This window comes from Cebus imitator, unplaced genomic scaffold (genome assembly GCF_001604975.1).
Source record: "Cebus imitator isolate Cc_AM_T3 unplaced genomic scaffold, Cebus_imitator-1.0 Scaffold806, whole genome shotgun sequence".
NCBI classification, from domain to species: domain Eukaryota; kingdom Metazoa; phylum Chordata; class Mammalia; order Primates; family Cebidae; genus Cebus; species Cebus imitator.
In genome coordinates this window covers 10707-20815 of record NW_016108121.1, presented here as the reverse complement: position 1 = coordinate 20815, position 10109 = coordinate 10707, and the positions used below count along the sequence as shown (strand labels likewise).

The window sequence follows — 10109 nt, the reverse complement described above, 5'->3', positions numbered from 1 at the left end:
TCTTTTTCTTCTGTTGGCTTTAAGTTTAGTATGCTTCTTTATTTCCTCAAGGTATAAATTTAGGTCATTGATTTGAGGTCTTTCTCTTAATGAAAGCATTTGCAACTTTAAATTTCCCTGCGAGCACTGTTTTTGCTGCATCCTTAACATTTCGATCAATTCACATTAGATGTTTTTGACAATGAGCTGTTTCCGTTCATCATGCTTTTGTTTCTAGGACTTTTGTGTAATCTACACTTGTGGCTATCTGAGTAAGTCACAGAAAATCAGGAAGAGTGGTTCTTGGAAGATTCATATATTTCTAGAGTTCTTTTATGTATTCTAAATTGTGCTAAAGATAAAAAGAAGTTAAAAAAGAATTATATTTTCAAATATCACCTAACAGAAGAAATAAACTTAATATGACAGTATACCTGGACACATTGATGGACTCAGGAATATACAACATTTCAACCTAAAAACAAAATTTACATATGTCATTCCCAAGCCTAAAACCTTTTAATGGCTCTTTCCTGTTTTCCAAATAAGGCCCAAGTTCTTGTTCAAGATGAGCAAGCATGTTTAGTGCATGGCGTCTGTTCCTGGTCTCCCCACTGCTGTTTTTTATTTTCTTGCAATGTCTGCTGCATGCCTGTGGAGGCTCTGACATTCCCAGCCTCTGGATCCCTTCCCATGCACTTCCCTTGCTTGGAATGCCCTTGTCTTCTTTCTTAGCCTGGTAAATATTTCTCGTCTTTAAAGACTCATTTCAGGCATGATTTTCTCCAGGAAACTCCAGATATTTTTACATGCAGCTTATACATTTGCCTACATTGTGAATTTTTTTTTTTTTTTTTTTTTTTTACTAAATTATACTGGAATGGCCTTGTTCTCACTTTGTTTTTTTTCCACTAGACTGAAATCTCTTCAATCTGAACCTCAATTTGTTCATCTTTTTTTCCCACGGTTCCTCATAAAAGGCTTGGCATGTAGTAAATGCCCAGTAAGTATATGTTGAATTAAATGAAATGTGGGCATATATTTAATTGCTGAGTGGTGCAGTCCCTCAGGGAAATAAAGATGAAGAAAGAAATTAAAAGGTTGGCAAGAGCTAAAATGTTAGGAGTCACCAAGGAAACAGGACTTGGATTATTTCAGGATAGTAGGATTTGAATGGGAGAAAAAAGAAGGATCAGCTCAGGCCAGGGGCTTACAATGAGAAGGTGAAGCAAAATAAAAATAGACTTGGATGAGCTTGGAAATAATGAGACTGGCAGGATTAGCAGGTGAAGGGGCTTAGGGGAAAATTGAGAATGGCCTGTGGATACATGGTTGGCTGGCTTGGATGCCACGTTCAGACACAGCACCTGCCTGTGCTGCTTCTCCTCAGTCTCTCCTGCTTGGCAAGTAGTTTGAAATCTTCTAGAAGGCTCTCTATACCTGCAGAAGGCTGCTTTTTCTGACTGCCAGCTCCAGGAAGGCTTTGCTCTCAGCACACGTTGGAGTTTTCTCTTGAGGGGTGGGTAGCAAGCACTGAGCACTCCAGAAGAAGCCTGGGCAGGGTCAGCGAGCCCCACAACCCCAGAGAGGCAAAGAGGCCTGCTCCAGGCTGAGTGCTGCTTGTTATGCATACCTGGATTTCCCTTGAATCCACCGTTGTTTTGCTTGCCTGCTATTTTACAGGATACTAATTGCATCCTAGGGCTACCGACTTCTAATGAGCCAGTACCTAGGAGACTAAACCTGGACTCGCTGTTTCTTTCAGAGTTTATTTTTCAAACAGAGCATTTTAATATACAGATGTAGGATAATAATTTTTCATTTAACATGTAATATTCCCTTGTGGATTAACCTATCATTAGGCCTGATTATTCCACCACATTATGAGCTTTGTTAAAAGTAGGAAAAAAACCAGCTTGTCTTCTGGATGGTACCAAAAAAATGATATAAAATAAACCAACTGAATATAAGTGATGCTATATATAAAAGCCGCTATGGGTTACCATGGCAACCAAAGTTCTAAAAATGACAGAAAGAAAAGAACATCAGGTTGTTGTGACAAATGACACTCGAAGTGACAGTTTTCTTGTGGTGCTTGGTTTTAATTAATGCAGCTCTGTAAGGAACATTATTATTGAATAATAGATTAATGTGGTAAATCAGGATGCTGGCTTGCAGATTTGTTTTTCCCACACTGGGATAACTGCTCAGAGAATGCAGAGAACGACGGGAGAGTGAAACTCACTGGGAGAGGAGATGACGGATGGCGGCTGTCCAGAACCACATGATGAATGTCGGTGCCATACGCTTTCGGGTAGCAGGGAAACAGAGGTCTCCAGCAGCCGTGATCAAAGCAAGGCTAAAAAATACAGCAGTCACCACAAAGGAAGGCAGCCGTGTAACATCAAAAATATCACTGGCTTAAAAAATCTTAATACGTCGTTTTCATTGCTGGCAGGGTTCGTTAAGTATTTTAATATCTTCTATGTGGGACATATATATTTCTTTGGTAACCTATTTCTTTCAGCAGGAGATTCTCTGCCTCGTTGTCAGTTCTTCACACTTCATGTCAGAAGGCTCAGTAACCTCCTCAACCCAGGTACGTACAGATACGAAAACGTGCAGGCAATGTCTAAAGGAGACAACAGACAGTTACTTTTGATATACATGGAAAAGAAGAGACACAGACTCTTCCTGCAGTTGTGGAAATTGAGGACAATATAAGGAGACAACACGTCCATAGCACATGAAGCTGTGATGACTGCCCAGGCCCTCCCCTCCCAAGGCCCTGCATCCATGCCCTCCATTCCAGGCCTGGCTTCAGTGTGCTTCCAAAGTGCACATTGGCGTTGTGTGCTTCAGTCCCCGCCTCCAGGATGGGTTAAGTGTGGTCCTGTGTGATTCCATCGCTCATGCTGCTGTCTCTGTACACGCTCACCATGTCCTATGTTAACGGCTAATAGCTCATCTCGCCTTTTAGACTGTGAGCTCCTGGAGGCAAAGAAAATATCTTTTCTCCTAGCTCATTTCAAGGGGCTCAGTACATTTTCATTTTTGTAAATGAAGGAATGAATAAATGAAGCAAACTCTGCCTGTCTAGATGTCTTTAGGTGAGTTTCCCTGAATTATCATTATTTTAGTTAATTCATCCATCACTCATCAATACGTTAGGGATGGCCTTGTGTCAATGACTGGGCTGGTGTGGGAAACATAAAGACAGTAAGATCTGGTACCTGCTTCCAAAGGTTTGACATCTAGAGGTCAGCATGAGCAATCCATGCAACAAGACAGTAGGGGAAACATGCTGTAACAGAGATATGAGTGCGGTGGAATAGGGGAGGATCAAGGACTCTCAGAACTGGGGGCTTCAGGACAACTTTTCAGGAGAAGATGAAATGTGAATGGGAGCTAAAAAGCAAGTGTTAGCTAGGCAGAAAAGAGAAGAGATTGCTCTTTTAGAGCAAAGAGTCACAAACCAGCAGAGGATATCGTTGAATCTGAGAAATGAAGCATGGCTATAAAGCAGGTGTGTGCGGAGGAGCAGGACAAGCAGGGGCTGGGGAGCTGTAAGCATGTAGTTCATGGGGCCTAGTGCCTCCCAGGAGGCCTCAACTCTGCAGCTAATTGGGAACCTCTAAGCCTTCCATGTGTGTATTTCAGATTCTGAAATTAATACATGCTCACTATGAAAATTTAGAAAACGTGAGTAGTAGAAGCAGAGGAAGATGCATCAATTGTCTCACACCAGAAATAGTGTTAACACACTTGAATACAGTTTTTTCACAACAGCACAGCTATTTGTACAGAGCTACTACCTTCCCCCTCTCGTGCAGTCAGGGTGTGTTGCTGAACTGGCATCTGTGTATGACAATACTCACGAGCAGTGCCCACAAAGGAGGCTCACTTGAGCCTCAATGTCCACAGTTTCCATTGGAGCTTAAAGAAGGCACGGTTGATTGATTTATTACCCATGTAGCTAATTTCAGTCTCTAAAAAGATTAAATTGTTTGACCAGAAGCCCTCACCCTAAGCCACACTATTGTTCTTTCCAGCATGGCCAGTCCCACTTTAAGAGTATCTGGACGTGGTCAGTGCCTGCCCTAAGTCACATTCTGAGGCTATCCACTAGGATCCAAGGCCCCCAGGCAAACAGACACAATCGTGTCAGACATCATATTCCAGGGATCCAGAGTTTGCCTCTCAGAGGCTGGGGGACAAAGACCAGAACTACTCCTTGCACAGGGACAGATTTTTCACTCCCCATGGGCACTAGCTGTGCTCACCGGTACTAGGGTGCTAATGTTCTCAAGCTCTCTCAAGGGACAGAGCTAGGGAACAAATGTATGCACATACACATTTACATCTTTAGTATCATCTATCAATCTGTATCATCTATTATCTATCTCTCTACATCTGTCATCTACTTCTGTATCACTAGTCTATCTCTCTAGCATCTACCCATCATCTTTCTATTTATCCATATTAAAAACCAGGAGTTCACACCAATACTTCCAATACTAATCCAAATCCATAGGATTCATTATCGTTTTTCCCTTTCTCTTATTTGCAACTCTCTAAGAGTAAGAAACCTATTTCCCATTATCCTCGATACATGTACTCATTTGTTCAATCCTCCAGTATTGATCAGTCTTCCATCTCTGCCACCATTCTCTCCCTCCCAGGCATAACCGCCCTCCTAATGCTGCTTGATCTCTATGCTCCATGCTTGGTCACCCCTCCAAGACAAAACCCTCTTCACAAACCCCATAATGGCCCACCCTCTCGTGGGTGCCATTCTCACATTTCCACCCCACTGTTGCCCAGACACCTCATAAGAAGGGAAGGAGGAAGAAGGGAGAGGAAGAAAAGCTTTACACTAATTTGTTAGCATAGCATTTTCTGAGTTAGAAAATGTTACTTGTTCACTGAACATCATTCAGAAATATAGGAAAGTATAGAGAAGAACTTGAAAGTCATCCATAACTGCTGTTCAGAGATTTCCATTAACATTTTTTGTTTTACATTTTGTTCTCTTCCTAAGAACATTTAAAAATAGTTGATAACATAATCTGAACAATTTTTACAACAAAATCAACAGACAAATTCAGACTTGTTCAAGATAGCAGTAGATCAAATGAGGGCAAATCCTGAAACAGAAGAATACTAAAAGCTGATAGATTATGAAAACATTGGAAGATCCAGGAAAATGTACCTGAAAATACCACCAGTAATTTTGCTCATGCCCCCTCCAGAGGGTGATGCCTCCCTCTTGTGTGGTCCTGCTCTGCTGTCAAGAGACTGCTACTCTATTGTAGGTCATGTATCTTTAAATGGAAGTGGTGGCTGAGGGAGGGAGGCACAGGGGGGTGGAGAGAAGAGAAGTCAGTAGGAGAGTAGAGAAATTCATCTTGTGACGGTCATGTCACTACTTGGTCAGGGGTGCAGACTCCATCTCTGGTGGCATCACCCAGCCTGTTGATCATGCTTGAATGATGTTTGGTGTGTAGTCATCAGAGATGAAAGTGCATGCTGGAGTCCGTATAAGAGTCATAGTTTCTGGCCATGACATGTCTGTTTACAGAGTCTTCATAGATACAACAGTGGAAAATCAGAGAGGATGTGTCAGGGGCTGCCACATGACCCCCTTCCAACCCAAATTTTCCCTGCTGAATGCTGAAGAAAGCCAAAAGGAGGCTGATGATTGTGTAGGTGGGATGTTTTGGAAGCAGAACTGAGGCCATGTTAGTGAGAAAGGGGAGGAGGAAATTTCAGGGAGCCCTTTAGAAGATCCATTCAGGGGAACACCATGACTGAAAACATTAATTACGAGTAAAAATGAAGACAACAGATTCTTTTAGGTTTTCCTGCGTGGGTGTGAGTGAAATACCAAATGAATAAATGCATTATCAACATTTTAACTTTTCTTTCCTCTAACAACTACACTTTGCAAAAACATACTGGAGAGTAAGAATCAGGTCATTTCTTTGGGCTGTCTGCACACTGGAAGTGCTAACAATTACAATACAGTCATTCCATGCTTCTTGGATGAGCTTTTGGTCTTACCTACAATAAGCATTAGTGTGAACGTTTAGCCCCATTGTAATTGATAATCATCTCTGGGTATGTTAAACTCAGAGAACAGAACGTGTTCACTGAGATTCCCACCATCTACCTGGCCCTTCTAAAAGAGGGCTTTCAGCGTTTTCTTCCTGTGTAGCCATAGTCAAAACCAATGTGGCGATGAAGCCATGAATTTCAGAATTTAGCCCTTGGGATACATTTATGCTTTTGAAGCCTCTCTTGGGTAGTATATTTCCTGTATACTTATTTATATCTTAATGTGAATATAATACTAACCCCCTTTCTAAATAATCCATGGGAATTGTTAATACATTGCCATGAGTGATTTATTTTTATTAAAAAGCAAACAGTGCAATAAGTATCGTTCTATAAGATAAAGTATGATATGCAAACCGTGAAGGTGAATCGGCTGGTGGGTACCCGGGGTTTTTGCACTTTATGCAAATATTAGAAAAATGGGTCACATCCAGTTCTTTCCCACTTTAGATTATATGCCACAAGACAATTTCAGTTGCATTGCTCCTCCCTCGGGGAGCCTTAAGAGGAACTCATATCTTTTAATAAAGGAGGTTTCAATAAAAGGTCAATTGCTTTTTTGTTATTTATAAGCATTTTGCTTTATCAACAAAAATAAATCTTCCTTTACTGAGGTGGCAATAAAGCCTTTGTTCATATGTGCACAAGGCAGTCACAGACAAAGCATTGCAGGGAGATCACAGCCCAGAGAGAGCACAGGAAGAGACAATACTGAGAAGCTATGGGTAATATGGTTTTTGGTTATTGTGCTTGGGCACTACATGTTTAGCACGGAGCTTCCTAGTAGTCAAACCAAACAGGAAATGTGGATGAGTTCTGTGGATGTCACTGCCTGCTAGAAGGAAGGCTATTCCTTCAACAGAAAAAATATTTCCAGGCCTTCATTTATTTGTCCTCTCAACAAATATTCACTGCATGCTTAAAATGAGCCAGGTAGAGTTAGGCTTGGAAGAGACTTGTAAACAAGACAAACACCTGCATAGATGTGGCAGCCTGTCTTGAGGGTGGCCAGTATTATTATTCTCTGTGCAAGCACATTCCCCTCCTCTATTGAGAGATAAAGCCGGCTTCTCCAACCAGAAACTGGGCTGGTCTGGGAATATGTTGACCAACAGGATGTAGCATAAGTCACACTAGGCCAGTGCTGAGCCTACCTTTTTAAGAGAAGTGAAAATTCCTGCTTTCTTCCTTTTAGAAGCCAGCCACCATGTAAGGAGTGCAACTACCCAGAGACCACCACACTCCCATGGCATATGGAGGACTGCAGGAGAACAAAGTGCCACATGGTGAGGCACCAGCCTCAGCTCCACCAAACCACCAGCTGAATCCAGCCACGTAAGTGACCGTGACAAGCATTGTGGGAAGCAGCAGCAAACCACACTGCTGAGCCCTTCCTTAATCATAAGCAGAACAGTGTGGTGGTGTTTTTTTCTCCAGTATGTTTTGGGAGTAGTTTGTTGCATAAGCTCAAAACCAATAACTTACAGTTTCAGAGAAGACCAACAGATAAACAAGCAGTAACAATAAGTATGATAAAAGTTGGGCTGGCTTCCTCTGCTGTGTATTTCTGGGAGCTGTAATCTTTCAAATATTTCCAGTTCACCTGATCAGCTGGCTCCTGATTAGGTTCTGTCAATCACAGGCACTGTCAATGTAGCCCTTGGGATAACTGATAGGAGGTCAGAAAGTAGGAGAAAGGGACAATATTTTTCCTTTTTTCTAGAGTAGTGATTGACTCCAAGTTCTGGTATCTTTGGCATTTCCAGCAGAAGTCACTGGAGCTGCTGATGAGTTTCAGCAGTTCCAGAAGCTGAGACAGTGTGTAGTGAGTGGCATGTTCTCATGGTGGCCATCACAAGCAGCTAAGTGACTATAGCATCAGCAGCCTGGGTGATTCCAGCATTATTATCTGCAGGCTCTAACAATGTCTTCCAACAGTACCTCCGGGGCGGGTGCTGACCCGATGTCTACTGGAAAGGGAGTCTAGGAAATGGGGTTTGCAGAGATCCAGGCCTTCAAAAAGGAGAAGACTATAAAAGATATTAAAGAGGACACAAGCGAAAAAGAAAATGACCAGAGCAGTCCACCCTTTTGGTTATTTGTCAGCCTTTCCCAGCCTTCCACCTGAGTTTCATTTCTTTACAATACAATGCTCAGGGTAGCGTGCTGAAGTTACATGAGACAAGTGAAACATTTTCATCTACTTTTTCAGAAGGTGAGGCACAAGTCCCATCCATAGCTGTCCATGAAGCCCACCTTGGATGATGCTGACAAGGTAGTTCTGGCCAAAGCCAATGGTACGCTGGAGTTGTGTAATGGAAGTGGGAACAGAGAGTGGCATGTTCTCATGGTGGCATGAGAACATGCCACCTCCCGGACGGAAGGCCCAGGAGCTGCCGGCCGTGAGGTCCAGGTTGGAGCCGCCGAGAGCGGGGGCCGGGCGGGAGCTGGAGGCCTCGTTCCTGCTCCCACTACACAATCTTTTAAGACTGAGTTCTGTAAAGCATCCCCTGTAAATATGTCTCAGATGGCAACCAGCGTGGGAGATATTTACAGGGGATGCTTTTCAGAACTCAGTCTTAAAAGAATTGTTGTATGTCACATAATATAAATGCCTAATGCAATGATTGCAAAGATTCAAATGATCTTTTGGGCCAAATCTTATACTGCCTCCAACACAAACTGAGAGCATAGAATTAAAATTTGGTCAAGGAATGGACGTGACTATCTCTGCATGAATAGTACAATTTTCCCTCACATAACATCATATCCCTGCCTGCAACTCATGCTGTTGGTTTATGAACAGTCCAGGCTCTCACTGGTCCATATTCATGCTTTCTTGACTGATTTTGATTTTGATTGTCTGAATCAGGCTGAAGACATCAGCATCAGGAGTAGTCACAAGTTGGTCAATCCCAGTGACTGGTACAAGGATTGTTTCAAGCAATAGAACTTTCAAAGGAGATGGATAGTGGTTGACTGTGCACTACTCACGCAGGCTTATATTATGGTTAAGAGCATGCAGGTCTAAGCATGGAAAGAAATCTTTTAATCTCATTCTGGAAATGGCTTAGAAGCTAAGAAAGTTTCAAGAACTTTCCACCTCTGAAAATGTGCATTTGCTAGGAGTGTTGACCTCAACTTAGCCGCGTGTGTGATTCTATTCAGAGGATGATCCTGTGCCTCAGTTTCCCCAATTTCTGTGAAAGCTGACTTGGTGAATGGGATCTGGTTTCTGTCCTTGCCCTATACATCCCTATGCAAATCTCTACTGAAGCTGTATTTCTACATGCAGAGCTCTCACTGTTTAATGTCTCAGCCCTACTGACTCCTGCTTCTGGAAGAGCCTCTCCTCCCTTCTCAGTCCACCAACAGCTTCAGAGGGAGGCTCCTGTGCCTGGTATCTTCCAGGCTCCTTCTCGTCTCTCCACCCTGTTCACTCTCTATCTGCGGGCCAGAAACACTCAGTGGGGGCATAGAGAATAGTGAATGGCCTAAACCTAAGAATTTCTTTGTCCGTAGATTTTACACCTAAATATTATCAGTATTTGTTGTGAAGATTTGGTGTGCAAACACAGCAATGCTCATTACACAGCCCGTTTTGGGGGGATTATGACTTACGAGGTGATTTTTCAGGTCTCCACATGCCCTTAAGGATGACACAGCTTTTCACAGTCATGTTTTTAAACCAAGGCTTATAAATTTATGATATTCCTGTTTCAAAAATATTGACGTTCCCACACCGGGAGTCGAACCCGGGCCGCCTGGGTGAAAACCAGGAATCCTAACCGCTAGACCATGTGGGAAGTGATGGGAGGGTGCTGAATTCTAAAGCTGTTGAATCATTTCCGCCCGTCACTGCCTTCCGCGTTCTCCCCGGCAACAAAACCCCGTCTGCGCCTGCGCGGGGTCTTGGCGCCGATTTCGCTGCTGGGAGCGCTGCGCTCGTTTGGCCGCTGGGCGCTGCGGCGGCTCCCGGCTCCGCGGCGTTTTGGCTGCCGTGAGCAGCGCAC

General features: G+C 43.1%; 1 non-coding gene across 1 annotated transcript; it reads right to left on the bottom strand.

Moving 5' to 3' along the window:
• Positions 1-9830: 9830 nt before the first annotated feature.
• On the bottom strand, positions 9831-9902 carry TRNAE-UUC. Its single transcript has one exon. It is a non-coding gene; the product is annotated as a tRNA-Glu (tRNA).
• Positions 9903-10109: the final 207 nt, after the last annotated feature.